The 18,071-nt window shown below is 39.2% G+C and overlaps 1 protein-coding gene across 5 annotated transcripts in view; it reads left to right on the top strand.

The window, feature by feature from the left end:
* Positions 1–18,071, top strand: part of JADE1 (jade family PHD finger 1) — a 146,818-nt gene that overhangs the window by 9,060 nt on the left and 119,687 nt on the right. The window contains exons 1-2 of one of the 5 annotated variants that reach the window (XM_086890496.1): positions 4,702–4,965; positions 6,824–6,922. The exons of 1 other annotated variant lie outside the window; for it this stretch is intronic. The gene's annotated coding sequence lies outside the window, so the exon portion shown is untranslated. Of the gene's footprint in view, positions 1–4,651; positions 4,966–6,823; positions 6,923–18,071 lie in introns of those variants that run through there. 3 more of the 5 variants (XM_086890501.1, XM_086890482.1, XM_086890506.1) reach the window with 3 other exon arrangements.

Genomic DNA, 18,071 nt, shown 5'->3' with positions numbered 1-18,071 from the left:
GCTTGCTAGACCAGCCTATGGAACTGATTTAACTGAAGAATAGCAGGGATTATCACAGCTGGCACTGCCACTGATTTTTTTTTTCCTCCAAACTACACAGTCTATTAAAATAAATGGATCCGGGAACTTGGAGCAGACCTGGCAAAAGGATATGATGGCAGCGTGGAATAAACTGGAAGGAGTATTATCCCTGACAAACTTGAGGTGAGAGAATACCTGGACCTCCATCCCAGTAGGAAAAGATTACCTGAAGTAGATGTGCTCATCTTGCACACAAGAACACTTGAAAATCATGCACTGGGGGCTGGACGTCAGATTTCTTCTGTCATGACCACATCTATACCAATGGTGGTATAACAGTGTTAATAAAAATACCCTCCTAACTGAGAGAGTGATGCTAATAAAAATTTTACAGGTACAAGACCCCTAAAAATTGGAATCAGTAATCAATAAACATCATGCCCATCTAATGCAAACATTGCACACGCCAATTAAACAAGAATTCCTATTATGCAGGTCTGAGTTTGTAGAGTTGTTGTTCTACTAAGATAGCACTGTGGGAGAGTGCAGAAGTTACCTTTTAGAAGTTGAAGAGCCATTTTACCCCTCTGCACAGATTTTGGTGAACTTTCCAAAATCAGTCTTGGCACAACTGAAGCATCTTCAGCATTCTTCTATTACTACTACTTCTATTGCTATTACCTCTTGTGTTTGTTCTCCAAATGGGACCAGATTGTACTGGGAGATTGGTACTTTTAACCCAGTTTCCTGTGGAGGAATAACCTGGGCTCCTGGCAGTGCACTGCTATTCAACTCCTACAAAGTGCTCACATCACTCACTCCAGACACAGGCTTGGACTCCAGACCATTCCAATGTAATCTACACCAACAGTGCTATTTTACCTGCAATTACTTTACATTATATGCAAGTACTAAAGATATACAAGAACTTAAAACACCCTTTGGGGTTGAATTTTACAAAAAGCTCATCAACAGAAAGCACTTGCAGGTGACAGTTGATGAAATACACCAAATTAAGGTCTGATGATACAAAGCAGTTTGCTGCATATGAGGATACTTAACCCAAAAAGTGATTTATATATTTGACTTCTACCTGCAAGAGAAACACCTGCTGTGCTGTTTGTGATTCCAGTGCACTTGGGATGGAATGGATCCAGCTGCTGAGCAGCAGGCCTTATAGAGGCACACAGACAGGCTGATGTGGATGCTCAGTCTCAGGACTCACCACAAATCCTAAAATAAAGGAACTGCTGAAGATAATTGAGTATGGCTCACCCAGATACTCCAAGAGGATCCAATCCCCTTGAATGATAGGGCCTGTTAATTTGGGGTAAACCAGATGGGACTCAGAGTAGTGAAAAAAAACCAAAACCCCTGCATGTGATTTTTCCTGGTGCATTTTCTTGTAAAATAATGGCAAATTTGTGTAACATCACACTCTAGGAGTCAGAATTTTTCTCTGACTCTTCTGTGCCCTTCCCATAAATGCTATGCTGAACTCCTAAGTCTTCTTGCTCTTTGCATAGAAAAGGCAAAAGTACAGGGAGGACAAGAATTCAAACTTTTTGAGGCCATTTGTGCATTGAGCTTGGTCACAAGCCCTGGGGCAACATCGCATTAGACCAAAAGATGTGAAGGTATCCAAAAGGAAAACTCACACCTTTATCAGAATTCAAAATATACAGGATATTTTAAAAAGACACTGACAGTTTAGTCTTCAATTTTGGACATGGACAATATGGGAGAGAATAGTTAGTGATGCATGTGACTGAGGAGTATACCAAGGGATTTTTGGTATGCAGAAACTTGATTTCTCAGGAATGGATGTAACCCTGTGCTCTTCCACCTTCCTGTTTCCCTTCCTCCCAACATCTCTGTTGCAGTCTGGTCTTCTGTCAAAGAAATGCTCTGGCTGTAAACTGCATTGTAGAAGAATTTATTGAGGCCCATTTCTCTTACCATTGTAAGATAGTGGTGTAAATAGGATGTCGTGTACACATAATATTTATTTATTTTAATTCCTGCTTTGTTTGGTGCTCTTAATATGTCATGTGTACAGGTTTTGTGTAGGTCTAATTAGCCTTTTTTAGCTACAAATCACTAAAAACCCCACAGCTCTCACATTGCACTAGTGAAGTAAAATGCACAGAAGCATTTTACACAATTTATAATTATATGCTATTATTATAATTGCTGTGCTGTTAACTCCCAATGTGCTTGGATCTCATTTCACAGCAATGATAATGACACACCTAACTTAGGCTTTGCTCTCAGATGATAGAAAAGAAATTCTCCCAAATGAAAAGTGCTTGGAAAAGCTCTAATACAAGGCAAAACCACATTCTGATTTCCTGGGTGGGTCTCTTAAGGTCTTCTAGCCTTACAAAAAATAATAATAATATTGTTATTATAAATAAGTATCGATTTTACTTATTTTTTGTTTTGGAAAGACAAGTTAAGGCCTTTTACCTATCCTTATCCTTCTCAGTGTTTCTTGAATTGCACTTAAGCTTCCCTGATGTCAAGGCTCCCCATAAGCTCTGTACTCTTAGATACTAAGAAAGAGTGAGAACATTTCCTGTGCTACAAAAAAAGCTGATATTTCCCTCACTGCCCCGATGCAACTACTAACAGTGTCAGAGCTATGGGCATTCCCTTAATTTCCAAAGCATTTGAAATAAGAGTGTCCTAGTTTAGGGCAAATTTGGGAGAAAAATTCCAAATGGGGGTTTCCCCAGGGAAGGAAAAAAAAAAATTCAAATGACCCTTTCCCCCCCATCTGGTTCCGGAAAGGAAAAAAAAATTTCCTTGGAGAGAAGTGGAAAAAGCTGTTTATTTAACAGAAATTGAGTAATATTAAATAATAAAACCTCTCGCTTTTGGATGGCATGGCAAGTCTAGGAAGAAAAGTCCTTTTCATGTGGTGTAGCTCGGCTCGCTCAGGTTCTTATCAGTCCTTTCGGCGCTGGAAAGTGCCGAGGCCCAGGCCCCGGTGGGCCACAGGCCTGAGCTCCCGGGGTTTGGCTGCGTGTTCAGTCCAGAGCAGGCTTGCACAGATCCAGGAAAAAAGGGAAAAAACAAAGGTCCAGGGAACTCCTCTGCCTCAGCTAGCTAAAACTAACTAAAAGCCAGAGAGAAGCTCTGTCCCACTGTCTGTCTGTGCTGCAGACACCACAGTCCAGGAGCGGGATGTGTGGGAGTGATGTTTTTCTTTAACACAAACTGCGCGCTTCTTCTTCCCCCCACTCTTGCTCTCACAGTCAGTCTTAAAGGTGCAGAACTTAATATATAACATAAACCAGACGACTGGGGATACCAGTATCATAAAGTCACCCCAGGACAAAGAGGTGGGAAAAGACATGTCATCTTCACTACCAGGAAAGAGGCTCAAGACCCAAGATCAAAACCTTTGCTACTACTAAAACTGAAATTGAACAGAATTCTTAACCTTTCTGGTATTGCTTCTAAACACTGAGCTTCTCCAGATCACCTGTGTTATCAAGTGCTTAGCTGTCGTAGTTTACTGGGGAATTAAAGATAAGTTTGTTTTTTTTTTTTGGTGACCTTAAAGCTTGAGGAAATGGATAAGTGATAAAAAAGGATAGACTGATAGATTTTGACTGCTTTTTGGGATTGTTCCTGAGCAGAAGTCCTTAGAGCATCATCAGTCATTCATATGGCACTCCTTGGTGACAGAATTGCAGAATAATTTCATTTGAAGGGATCCTGGAGGTCACTTGGTCAATCTCAGACCAGAACAGGGCCATTTGAGATCAGATTAACTGGGGCTTTGTCCTGCAGAGTTCTGAAGGATGGAGAGTCAAGAGACACCTTTGGACAACCTCTTCCAGTTTTGGACTGTCTTTATTTTGATATTTTTTTTCCACAGTAGCTGTTCTGTCTGTCCTACAATCCATCTGTCCTACTATCCAATCTATGAATAAGACCATTTCAGGAAGTAATTTTATCTCTTCAGAATCTGCTTCACTTGTCTGTTCTTCTGGTCTTGGACTTTGATGTTCATGGAGCACAACTGGCAGGAAATCTCCAGTCAGGACACAATAGAGTTTGCTGGAGAATCCTTCTGGATTTTAAAACAAGAGAGGATTTTGTGCAGTGCCTTGGACAAGGTCTTAGTATAACTCCCATTGAGCAGCTGAGCTGAGGAGCACCTTTTGCTAAGGGTATTCAGGAGGGTCAAGGTTTGCACTTTGGTGGAACCTGAATTTGATATGTCTTACTTTTGTTTTGCCTTAGGCTGGTGATTTATAGTCAGGTGCTAAGAGCACTGCTGTTTCTCCAACCCCTGCTCTGGTCCCTGAAAAGCAGGCAAAGTCCCTCACAAACACTGGTAAAGGATTACTGCTGCCTCAGATTATTGACAGTACTTAAAGTTATGGACCGTAGCCCTGTAACCAGCCAGTGCACATGCAGGTAAGTGGTGCCAAGATGGACAACGGTGAATGTATTGTTCCATGAACACTTTTGCCAGCAGCAGCCCATTTCCAGGCATTGCCAGGACCCACCTCAACTGCCAGCTACTTATTCCTGAAACCCTTTCAGCTGTGCCAACACAGCTGTATGTGCTCATGTTTGGGAACTGAATCATGAGACTGATTCAGGTTAAAATGCTTTTTTTATTAGAATTTTTCTCTAATACCTGTGAAATTCCCTGGCCCTGATTCACAGGGTGGCCTTACAGACAGTTGTATTGCTAAAAGTCATATAGCCCTTGAGAAAACAGGACAGGCAGCAAGGAAGGAGAATTTGTTGGAAGTACCTTAACTCAATCCTGCTGCTAAAGGCAATGTCTCTCCAAACCTACAGCTTTGTGATTTTGCTGCTGACAGCTCAGCTGAGCTCTTGCTGTTGTGTCCATCTTACAGTCAGCCTCTGCAATGCTGCCACATCCATCTACTCATAACAATTTGCTCATCAACAGTGGTAAGCTAAAGGTTAAATTTGAAGAATGCAGTGGAAAGGGATGCCTCATGAATTTGTGAAGTGTTTTAAAAAGGAATTTCTGGCTCTTTACAAGCACAGTGCTGCTGAATCTGCACTGCTGAAACTGCTCTTCGCAGTTGTGGAATAGAATCTGAATTAACAGTGTATTTAAAACTGAGGTCTTCATTTAAATTTTTATGTTAATTTTAGTCTTCCACTGATGTCACACAAGTGTACAGCAGGAATAATTTTACTGAAATCACAGACATTGCTGTGTCCCTTGTGAAGTAATTTCTACCTGTGGAAAATGCATATGAAATGTTACTAAATCAAGTCAGCATTTTTTATTGTCTTGACACCCATATTGCAGTGATGTAAATTGTTGCAATATGAGGCATCAGTGAATAAAATTGCACTAGAATAAAAGTCTCATGTCAGAATTTGATCCCATATAAGTGTTTAGTACTGTTGTTTTAATGGAACATTGCAAAATTGAAAAATCATTAGTAGTCCTGCCAATGCTTTAGCATTTAAAAGGTCCTATTTTCTATTTCCCCGTAGTCCCTTTATGCCACTCCATTAGTTTAAAAAGGCTATAAAGAGAGCACATTTATCCACTTGGGAATATTTTCATTTCTGTGTTACTCTTGCCTTTGGCACAGTAGATATGTTAGGTTGTGGCTGAGGAGAAAGGGTCACGGCTGGCCCGCCCCCTTGTTCCAGCTATTCTTGGCTGCTGGAACAGCTCCTGGGGGCCCCAGGCTGCCAATTGTACTAAAATTGCTGGTAGCCTTAAGACTATTCAAGGAGTAATTAGCTACCAAATGTGGGTAATTGTAACAGAGTCTAGCTAATACTGCTTTTGTCTAACAGACTAATTAAAGGCTGCACATATGAGAAAAAGAGAAAAAACCACTCTTCTTTAAAGGAAAATAATTATTAAGAAAGAAAAATTGATCTAGTATTAGAAAAAAAAAAAAAGTCCTGTTTCTTCTAGCGGGATCCTAGAAGTTTTTGATAATTAATCTTGGAAAATGAAGCACAAGTAGAGCTCTTAGATTAAATGCTTCATTATGGCAGCCTTTCATAATCTTCTTTGATTTAATTAAAAAAAAAATATTTTTTTTTACAAAGCATTGTTCAGTGCAAGAACATTTAAAAATTTTTCTTGCCTATGAAAAATCAGGAGTTCTGATTGTGCTATGAGATGTAGTTTGAATTTAAAGAAGCCCAGCTGGAGATACACCATCGTGGGTACCTATGATCTGTTTCTCCCTCTGTACAAAATGGGATGGGGAAGGGGAATAATCACCTGCTGGCCTGGCAAGACTACAGCCCTCCATGCATCAGAAGAGCTGCGTTTGCTGTAATTTCTACCTGTGCTCCTTCCCTCTGCTGCTCTTGCAATCAGCTGTGAATAGTTCCATTCCAGCCCATTTATGTAGTTTGTGTCTTCAGTGGCACTTCGACATTTGCTAATGCAATCATAAAATCTCACATCTCAGCTAAATTTTCTATGCCTTTAGCTGTGCTGCAGGCAATAGCAGGTTTCTGAACTGCAGGAGTCCCATCTATAGCTGATTATATTTACTCTTTCTCTACTCTGAAGTAGATCACAGTTAAAAGCGAACGGGCAGAATGAGATCCTTGCGAGAGCAGTGGATTGAAAAGCAAACAGTTTCCTTTCCTTCCTACTGCCCAGCTAAAACAGATTATTTTAGAAAACACTTCCTTGTGTTCTGAGATGCTGCAGTGTCACTAATACCCTCTCAGCCAGGACTTCCCAGCCACCAGCAGCTACCTGGCCACCCTGGACATTCTATTTCTTCCTCTTTGATCTAAGTAATACATCTTTCAGATACGGCAAACAACTTGCAGTGTCCCGCCTTGTGAGCTGACCCACATATGCAGACATCCTGCAAAGTTCAAATCAGACTGAATTCCAGACATTTTACAGGTAGGAATACAAGTGTTACCCTATTATGGCAGCTGCAACTCCTTTTTTATTGCCAGCTTCAAAGAGCAGCTGATACAGCCTTGTCTCCCTGTTTAAATACCTTCCTACTCCATATCCTGAAAGTGGATAAGAAATTACATATTGCAACTGCTCCTCATAATCCAGAAAAAAGAAAACAAAGCTCAGTGACTTCAGCTAGAATGGGGAGTTTATGCTTGTCTGGCTGAAGACCAGCAGAGTTTGTGGCTAATAATTCCTTTTTCCTTCTGTATCCTCTCTATTGATTTGCACTTGGGAGTTCATCTAAGTGAGATGTTCTGCCTTGGTGTGCCTTGGTGTGAGAGTTCCTGTGGTTGGGGTGGGGGGATGTGGCAGCTCTTTGAACTGGAAATTCAGGTGACTGAATGTCAACTCATGAAAAACCTCTCCAGTGAAGAGCAGCAGCCGTACTGGTTTAACAGGGCAGTCCAATTTGGAAGAGTCTTCAGGTGGCTTTGACTGCTTTTGAGGCTGAGGATGAATTTTTGACTGCTTTTGAGGCTGTGCATGATATCTCTGGAAAGATGTCAGAAGGCCTATGGCACAGGGTTTTAAGCAGTCTCCTTGTTTACAGTCTTTATAACAGCAATCCTCTTTCCCTTGGTATTAACAATTGGAAGCATCTTGAAAGTGAAAGGCAATCATTGCAGCCCAAAGAAAGGGAAAAAAGTCAAAATTGCTCTGTAGCCTCATCGCTCTTTTGTAAATTCAGAAAAGAGGATCCCAAAAATAGGAACGGCGATGTCTGTACCTTTGCAAAAAGTCTGACAGCTGATTGTTGCAAAATGTGGACCATATAAAATTTTCTTAAGAGTGTTCTTATATGTTTGGTCTTTGTATACTGTCAAGCCTAAACAGCAAGAAAGGAGGTTTAACCTGTGAAGCAGGTGACAGCTAACAAGATCTAAGTGATATTCAGGTGTTAGAAAGACAAAATACCTGTTGTAGAATTAATTGCCTTGTTAAGGTTTAGAGCTGGACATGCTTCAATGATCTCAGACTTAGCAGGAGGTTAACCAAGCTTGGCAATAAGGATGTACCACTCATAGAGGACACAAAGAATGCAGAATTTAGGGGCTATGAGGATGTTTGGCAGAACTCCCAAGATAAGGAAGCAACTAATAAAGCCAGCTGAGAAATTGCTCCAACTGATCAGCTCCTGCTGGGTCAAAGGTAGTTCTGGCAGGGGTAGATATGTGACCACCAACTCATAGACCACCAATCCAAGAAACACACTGACCCAAAAGGAAGACTGAGCATGCAGACTAGTTAGCATTAGAAGTGAGAGAATCATTAACCAATTGAAGATACAATACTTATTAATACAAGAACTATGTAACTTGTAGCCAATGAACACTAATCCCCTTGTTTGCTTGAAAGAGTAAATTTTAAAAAAGTTTTAGTAGCTGGTATGCTTCATTTGTGGAATACCACTGAGCACCCAGGCTTGTGAAACTCTGAAATAAATAATCGTCTCTTTCAAGTGTGATTATTGGCTTGTTGCACACTGGGTAATGAATCCAATCTGTGTGGACAACAATATAAGCTACATTTTAGAAATACCTGTCATTGTTACCATAATTCACATAACTTTGCAGAGATGGAAATTGGGGCTTCTATACTGATGCTACCTTGCAGTAGGAACGGCAGAGTTGATAAAGTAAATGTGAAGGAAATTAAATTAATAATATAATACTTGATAAAGCAAATTAAATTAATAATAAATATGCAGGTTCGGCCTGCATTTATGAAAAAACCCCAAATCATACTTTTAAAATTTTAGAGGACAAATCTCAGTTTGGGTTGAAGTTTTTTTTTTTATTTTAATTAACAGTAATTAGCAACTGACACGTGAGAAAGCTAAATTTTTTTTTCCCCCTTGTTCATCTCTAGAACTGTGTTTCCCATACCTGCAGTTTGGCATCATGTCATGAGGATGAGTTCCTTCTTTGTTTCTTTTTACATTAAAGGATTAGTGTCATGCTTTCCATCTTGCCCAATGAGCTTGGAATTCTTCAAGTAGCACACCTTCAAGTACTACCGATGCCTTTGCTTCCCTTTGCTCCAGCCCTCATCCAAGAGCAAAATGATAGCCTGATGATCAGAGCACACCTCAGAGAGGTTTGTGTCTAGCTGAACTTGGCCAAGGAAGAAATTAGGCCAAATTTCCTGCCTCTGACCAAGGCTTAAGACCATTTTTTAAACTGGAGCGTTATCACCATGAGCAGATCCTTACAAAGAGAGATGGAGGACAGGGCAGGACAGCTGCTTTCCATGACTGTGCAAACAGATTGCCTTCAGCTGCCTGTGAGACCACAGGTACAGGCTTTAGGTATTTTGAGGGAGAAGTGTTTCTCTATTTTTAGATGAAATAGCATTGCCACTCCAGTTTATCTAAGTAGTCTGGCTACAGAATGCTGCTATATTTAGAATTCACTTAATGCAAGAACAGCATCTTACAAAAAAAGGTCACAGTACACTTCTCTGTTCTCTTAGTACTGAGTTTTACAATTTATGCTAAACCACTCTATTCCTCTTTAATTACTGTACACTTGAATGTACATTTTCCCTATGTAATTGTGGCCTCCATTTCCATCAATATTTGTCTCAAATGTACCTATAAAGACCATTCCACTGATTTTGGAGTCATCATTAGCTCTGAGCTCACCCAGAGGCTCTGAATGGTGGAAAAATAAATGCATGCTGGTACATGAAATTAGAATACATATTGGTACATACCAATGCATATTGGTACATGAAATTAGTACCTTGCATTGTCCTGTCCTCTCCTTTTCAAGGAATCCATTCCCTTATTAGGGTTGGATTGGCTGGCTAATGAGGGTGGATTTATGGCATGCAACCTGCACATTAGCATGCACTTCAAGACTGACGTTTCTAAGGGGAAACTTCCACATGTGATTTTAATGAGTTTAAATGAAGAACCAATTCATAAAAAGACATACCTCATTGTAAAGCAGTGAGGATCAAAGGCATGGATGGCAGGGACATAGGACAAGGAGTCACTTTCAAGAGAAAAGGCTCTGTGTTTGTGGGGTATCAGAAATTAAAGTCTGTAAAAAGTCTGAGCTGTATAGAAATGTGTTACAGAGCACATGGAAACATATCCTGGCAGTCTTTGTACCTTTAAAAAGCTAATCTGAAACGTCAGGAGATAAGAAACACCTATCAGCATGAATGTATGTAAGCACTCTGGATTTTAAAAAAATAATTTGGCATGAGGTTAAGACATTTCAACTGTCGGGGTTGAGCACTGTGAGCACTATTATCTTGTTACCTCCTCAGAATGGCATGCATGAATGGCCAAAGAGAAATCAAAGCCAAATCTCTAAATTTTAAGAATATACTACTAAATTCTTTGATGTGTCAAAGAAAGTACACAATGTTAATTAAGCAAGGGGAATTCATATTGAATGTCATATGTCGTCCACACTTGCAGTGTTCCAAGCTGTGCTTAGCCTGTGCTGTGACTTAATATACGCAGTGGCATTGCACAGAACAGGTGGGAATCCACAGGCCTCAGCACAGAAAAACCAGGCAGCCTTGGCAACAGTTCTCCTGGTATTTGTCATTTGGCTGTAACAGGACAGATTTGCTGTTACACTTTCAGGTGTACAGTAACAGGAACTGATTGGGTACTAATTTGAACAATTTTAGTGGTGCATCCAACGCAAATAAACCAATTTACCAGACAATCTGTCAGTAAAAAATTCCGAGCTTTGCATCAGCTTTGTCATTTGTGAACCTAACAGCTAATTGCCTGACAGAACTCCACATAAAAGCAGCATTATAGATATAGATATTTACTTCATATTTCTTAACCAGAGTAGATTGAAAAAATTGTCATAGCAGTAGAATAATGAAATTATTCTGCAATTCTTTGGTTTTAGAATTTTAGAGAAATAACCTATTCATAGGAATAAACAGTTTGGTATTCAGTGGTTCACACAGAATAAGAAATTGCTGAGATTTTCTGTCTGAAGGAGGACCACTCCCAAACTGAGCTTGTGTCTCTAAGCAACTTGAATTGCAACATGTAATTTAGAAGCACTTTAAAAATCTAATTCATGTGAGCCAGTCCCCCATTATATACCCAGTATCATGTGTGTGCCAGAGGCTTGATAGACCAGTAAGGCAGATGATTCACTTGATTTGCTTATGTAGGTGGTTAGATTAGTGATACCACTAATTCCATAGGCTCTGTCTACATCTCCCTGTGTCATATTCGAATGTTGCCCCACCTATTTTACTGTCCTAACTTGGAGCTGGCAGCTCCTGGTGCCACCTACCCTGGAAGGAAGTCTGTGACCTAATCTCTGTACAGTGGAAGATTCCCAGGGCAGTAGCTTAGCAAAGGCTTTCCAAATCAACACTGGTATGGGAAGATTGCTGCTTGTTTGGTCTGGTGTGGTTAAAAGTGGACCAGCACCTAGTTCCAGAACAAGGTCAAGAAATTAAAGGAGGTCAGAACAAGCCAAGAATAGCAAGTTATGCTCAGGGGCTTCTCAGGGGAAAGCATTCCTGGCTGAGGTATGATGTTTCCTGGGAAGATTTTAGCAGGGAAGTGCACACCTGTGACATGACACTGTGTGTTGTAGGGAGAAAAGGGATCTCATTGCCTACTGCGTGGTACAGAAGAACCTGATTTGTCACAATTTTTCTTTTAGGCAATGAAATATATCAGGCAGCTCTGGAGTTTCCAGCCCCATTCCAAGTATCTGACTCAGGCATTCAATATTCTGGTAGCCTGACTTCATTCCTGCAAGATTGCTGTTTCTGTAATTGTCAAGAGGGATAGGGTGAGAAGTGGGGTGGGAGAGAGAGGAGCCTGGAGCCTGCAGTCTGCAGTGCCAACTGTGGGGCTTTTATACCAGATGGCATTCCCCTGTCTGAGGTCAGGACAGCATATGGCATTCAGGAGTCCTGGCATGCCAGGGACACACTGCATGCATTTTGTGTCCAGTGATGGGCACCATGATTATTGTAAGTATGAGAGGTGTCATTCCATCCTGTTCCATGATTTGTGTGATCATTGTAGGCAATTAATCCGTGGATATCAGCTCCTAACTTAGAATGGTGTTAAAGTGCATGCATAAATTAAATGTGGCTGCTCAGTTAGTTTTTTGGGCCCTGTGAGTGGCTTTGTTTGCTTTTCTAAAAAATAACAGGAATTTAAAGAATATGGTATAAAGCATACCAGTGAGATCCAGAGAGATTTTTCTGCAGGTGTTTTATTATCCACAAAGTTGCTGTTACACACAGTGAAGAAATGAGTTAGGCTGGGAAGGAGTTGTTAGTTGACAAACGTCTGCAGTCTCCTTTCATGCCTTTTTCCAGAGGAGGACTGAAAGCAGCACTGAACCTGACCCAGCCTTCCTTGCCCATGCTTTTTTCCCACTGTCTGTCATTCATCCTGGCTATAATAGGTACCCAGAAAGACTATCCCATGCAATTAAAGAAAGAGTCAGAGGACATTCACTCACTACACAGGCTTTGCATATGACCTTCACAGCACAAAGACAAAATAACTCCAGGCATGCGGAGTTAGGTTTGGTGCCATTGGAAATTGTTTGGGACAGAATAGGGTGAGGGCAGACAGGCAAAATGACAAAACCACATGATCCCCTTTTACATCCTTTAACTGTGTGTATCTGCAGAAGGGGAGTGGAAGGACCATGCTTGTCATTGTCACTGTCCACAGATTGAGAACTGCAGGTATGGGCAGATTTATGTAACAGCTCTTCATCTCCTGAGCTCATACATCTCTACTTTCATTCCCCAGCTTCACTTAGTTCTCCTCACAGCAACCCTATTTCCTGCCTTGGAGCTGAATTTACTCTGTTTTCCTGCTACAACTGATACCTCTACTGCTCTTACCTGCACAACAGAAGAACACAGTGAATGGAATCACATTTGTATTTTATCACTGTTGTATGCACTGAAATGGTAACTGGTCTAGAAAAGTGCATTAAATTAATTGTAATATAGTTAAATGTAATACATACAAAATACTCAGGAGTAATTTTGACACCAGCAATAAAAAAGGAAATAAAGTTTTTATATTCATGGATGACCATACTCTTGATGCAGGGATTGTTTTACACTTACTATGCAGAGTAGCAGGTTCCTATTCCAGAAAATGGTATGGGAGCTTAAGCAAATACTGTTCTATTTTATTCTTAAAGAATATGAACATTTTAAAGTAGCATAACTTTTAAAAAATAAGGACTACTTTAAATAACTATGATCTGCTTCTGTTTGTAAACTTAGCTATCAAAAAACCCAGCTTCTTTTCAGTACAATTTTTAGTGCTTTTACTGTAAAATTTAATGCCAAACAATCACATTTGGAACTGATCTGTATGTTCTACAAACCAATTTTCCTATCATTCTGGTTCATTTCAAGAGCTTAGTTGTTCTTAAACTAAATGTTTTGAAAGACAAGTACTCGATTGAAAAGGAGAAGCTAAAATTCCTGCTTGTACCTTGCCTTTTAGGCTCAAATCCTCTTTTGCAGAAAGCTTCTCCTGGCCTTCAAGGAAAGGAAATTCCTTGCCAGTTGCTCACTTAATTGTGCATCTTCTCTGCAGTCAAAAGGTTTCACTGGTTCCATAAGTCCATCCAGTGGCTGCACAAGGGAATTGCATATTTTTAAGGGTACATGTCAATTTTGTACAATTCAGTTTATTAAGAAGCATAGTTAATGTTATTACTGGAAATAAACATGAACTGAAATGTAGAATTGAAATACTCCTGGCCTTTGCTGATAGGTAGATACATGCCTGTAAATTATCCTTTGAATAATACTGGGAGTTGATTTGTTATTCCAGCAACAGGAAAAATATAAAAGTTCATGATTATTTGTTAATTATTTAAATTAATTACATACTAGAACGAGGAACAGAAAGCTGCTGCGTGAAAAGTTTTTGTTTATTTTCATTGTGAACCTGAGACAGCTGAGGACATTGTGAATACTAGCTCTTGTGAGTTGTCCTCTCAGATCTCATGCTTGGGTTTATGCTAAAGCAAACCTCCATGAAGTTACACCTTTTGATTATTAAATATTTTTTTTTGTCAAATGGCATAAGGTACTACAAAAAGTAATTAAAAATCTGAATGTAAAGAGGACAAGATCTGAACAGTGTGTTCCAGAAGTCATATTAAGAATTTACACACAAACTGTTTCCAGAAAATCTTGCTTAAGTCCAGTATCCAGCCTTGATGGGTCATCAGACTAAATTAGGCCAGCTGATTGATTGAGAATCTGTGATAAGCTGCAGCATTTCCCCTTGATGATGGCAGCAATTTGAGCCTCAGTGCCCTAAACCCTAATTCTAACATCACTTCCATTATTGCTACCACTGTTGGGGTTGTAAGTACGGAGAATGTCAATGGAATACTTTTACCAGTTATAAAAAGTCCATTTGCTAAAAGCCTTTTAATTCTCTGTTCTTAGCAAACATAGGCTTCTAAAATGTTCACCATCATTACTGGCTTTTTTCTTCCCATGAAAGTAAATGTATCTTTAATTTTGCCTTCTAGAGTGAATACATTATGATACAATGTACAATTACATGATAGCCTATAATTTGCCTAGGGGTGCCCTGCTTCAGTTAGTGCACAGGCTGGGGGAGCACAAATAGAGAATGACTTTTGTAACACCAGTCTAAATCTAGCTTTTTTAAAAAAATTAGATGCTTTATTTTTTCTATCTACATAAATAAATTTTACCCTAGAAAGTTTCAGAAGTGTCTCCAAGATTCTTTGTGCATGGTGAAATCACCATTTAATAACTACTGCATGCTGTGGTACAACAGTTGTTGCCTTTAAAATCCTTTCCAGGGATTTGCACACTTCAGATCTTCATCATTTTCATTCTAAAACTGCCACTGCTGAAGTTGCTGTGGTTGTAAACTCTAGCAGCTTCTCTTCAACAAGGCGTCTGGTTTTAGTAATAGAGTTTAAAGTTAGAGTATCACAATTCTTTCCTGCTGCAATGATTACTATAGAAGTAGAGAATGTCAGTGTTTTGAGGATATAATGCAGCTCAATCTTTTCTGCTACAGAAACTCTGCTTTCAAGTTTGGATTTATTTTTTGTTTGTTTTTATCTAGGGCCACCATAAATTTATACCTTATTTGGTAACCTAAGTGCTTCCCAGACCTGAAATCAGAGTCCTATTTAGGCTCCATGGGACTTTGAGTTTAAAATAAGGTGTCTGCAGAAAATGAATGCAGAAAGCATTCAGCTCATCTCTGGTCCCCACTGCAGCAGATTTTGCATAGTTCCTACTTTACATAGATGGCTGATATCTTAGGGATTCACTTTCCTCTGTAAAGGGCTGAGTAGCACAGAACAACTGAATGGGCTTCTTCTTTTCTCTATAAGCTCTGACTCTCAGCATATTTTTAGTTGGAGCATAACATAGGTTTCCTTAGAGCTGGGTGTTTATTTTAGTACTGTGTGCTTGTTCAGGCCTCAAAAACTGTCATAATACTGCCTTTGTCCTCTCCTTTCTTACAACCAGAGTATCAGTTGGTTATTTTATTTTATTGGCATTTGCCACTGTTGGGTTTCTATTGTTCAGCAGTAAATTATAACTATCTCATTTACCAAAACCAAAAATACTCTGCTTCTTAGTACATTACATTACAACAGCTACAAATCTTTCCAGAGGTGTCCAGTATATTGTTTTGGTTGTATTTGTTCCATTAAATATACAGGGAACTATTTTCCTGTAGAAGACAAGGAATAAACATGATGTATTTTTGATTTGTTCTGAGCTCTTTACTGGAGATGGGAAGAGAACTCAAGAAGTATTACAGCTTTTCTTGAGGCTGTAGCAGAGCCCACTCTTGTACTCTGACAAATTCCATTCTTTCTGTCTGAGGAATATTAGTACTGCAGTATAAGAACAACAATACTATTAACAATAAGAATACTGCAGTATTCTTCTGTTAATGCAGGGCCTGTATTTTACCATGTTCTGTGATGTGGCTGATCAATAAACCCCTTCAGTGGGGAGGTTGCAAATAAAACTGTGAAATTTACAGATTTAGAAAATGATTTTCAAGTCAGCCACATTTTTTTAGCTACACAAAACAAGATTGATAAGCGCCTGTATATCAAACTCTTCCTATAAGCCTTCATAAAATTTACTAAGCCTATGGGTTTATCTTACAATTTAGCAGGTTTTGTAGTACACCCTTAATCCTGACCTCAGATTGTTACAGAGACATAAGTATGGAAATACCTGCACTGTTCTAGTTTCTCTTTCAAAGTCTCCAGCAGTTCCGAAAGTCATGAGATCCATTGCCTACCTCAATTTTGCCCTTTCATAACAACTGCAAACAAGGAGAAGCAGTTTTCTGGGGTTTGTAGGCAACCTCTTTTTCTAGAGTGAGAACAAATTAATTACTAAAATTTTCACTTTTGGCATACTTCTCATTAATCTTGATGAATGGAAAGACTTCTCTATTGTATGTGTATTTACTTCAAAGTGGAAAAATAAAGAAGGAAGGAATAAACAAAATTAGAAGCTTTTCAGAGAAAATAATGGTCACAGAATTGAGTTTACAGGTCAGAATAAAGCTTACTGGCTTATGTTACCCCATCATAATTATGATTGTGCATTTGTTCTTGCCTTACGAATAAAAATAAAATATGATATTTATATTTCTGAGGCCATGTTTTTTTCATCTTTTTCTAAACCAAGCAGTTTTAATCTTTTAAATCTTCTCCTGTGCATAACAGGGGCCAATTTAATAAGGATTGTCAAATGTCATTGCAAAACTGGGTTTTTCAAATTCTAAAATAATTTTTAAAATGTCTTTTCAGGGTTTATGACATTATGTTTCATATTCCCTACGTTAAATCCAGAGATATGTTTCAATTGTATTTTCACAGAGGTTTGTCCAGTTACTATTTCGTTATGAGGTTAGAAGTCAGTTTTGAAAAATTTGTTTCTTGAATATTTCAGTCCATCTGTTTATGAATGAAGTACAGACTAAAGAGACAGCATAACACAATTATAAACTGATTCCTAATTATTTCATTTTGGAGGCTTGCTCCTGTATGGTCCTGCAGCTGCTGGCTCCTTGCCTTCCCTTGAATTTATCTCTTAACACAGCTGGAGGACTTTTGGATACCCTTTAATAGTCCTTTTTGCGGGCAACTTTGTGTCAAAGAGGGTAGGAGCAGAAACCAAAGATGCTAAACTAGCTTTGAAGCAGAAGGGCTGACTGCAATGAAACGAAAGTGGGATTATTTTAACTAAAGAGTGTTTTAATATAGTGAACAATGTAGAAAAATCTTATTCCTAACAGTACAAAAAAGGTCCAGTGGTATTTAATTTATTCCTGCTCTAAGGCCTAGCTTGCTTCTGAACAAGTGTTAAGAGAAACTGTTCTGTCAAATCCATTCAAAACCAAGATTTTATTCAACATGAATACTAATGGATTCTTCTATAGATAAGATTAGAAAATTATTCTCTTTTTTGTGAGGGAAATAAATGAATTAAGAAAACCAGCAGTGTTTGTGCAAACTCCAAATGTTCTTCTCATCATTGAAATCTTGCTTGTATCTTGTCAGACTCCAATAGTTTTGTTTCTGTGGATAGTATTTAGAAGGCAGTTCCTCTCATTTTTGCTCCACGGTAAATATTTTTTCCCAGGATATTTTCAAGCCTGATGGGAGTGTGGGTACTAACATCAGGCAGCTCGCAGTCAGCATATAAGGGATGCACATTGGCTGCTGTGCATACATTTGGTAGGTCACCCATGCAGAGAGTAAATGGAAAGGAACTGTAAATGACAGGGTTATAAATACATGAAGAGTCTCTTGAGCAAAGATTGAGTGGTTTCTGATGTCAGCAGAGACCTGAGATGAATTCAGTGTCCTGCTTGGGTTTGCTGTTTTTCCATACCCTGTGAAGCAAGGCTCCTTTATAAAAAGCAAGAGAAAGCCAACAGTATTTAAAAGAGAACTTAGACACTAAAGTGATCGCTAAAAATGTACCGAATGTCTTGTTCTGTCATGGCCACAAACACATGCATTCAATTGTGTTTCATGGATGAAGCTCAAACAGGGATTCT

This window comes from Cyanistes caeruleus, chromosome 5 (assembly GCF_971803275.1).
Source record: "Cyanistes caeruleus chromosome 5, bCyaCae1.hap1.1, whole genome shotgun sequence".
NCBI classification, from domain to species: Eukaryota; Metazoa; Chordata; class Aves; order Passeriformes; family Paridae; genus Cyanistes; species Cyanistes caeruleus.
The sequence above is the reverse complement of the archived record's forward strand: the minus strand, read 5'-3'. Positions and strand labels throughout refer to the sequence as shown.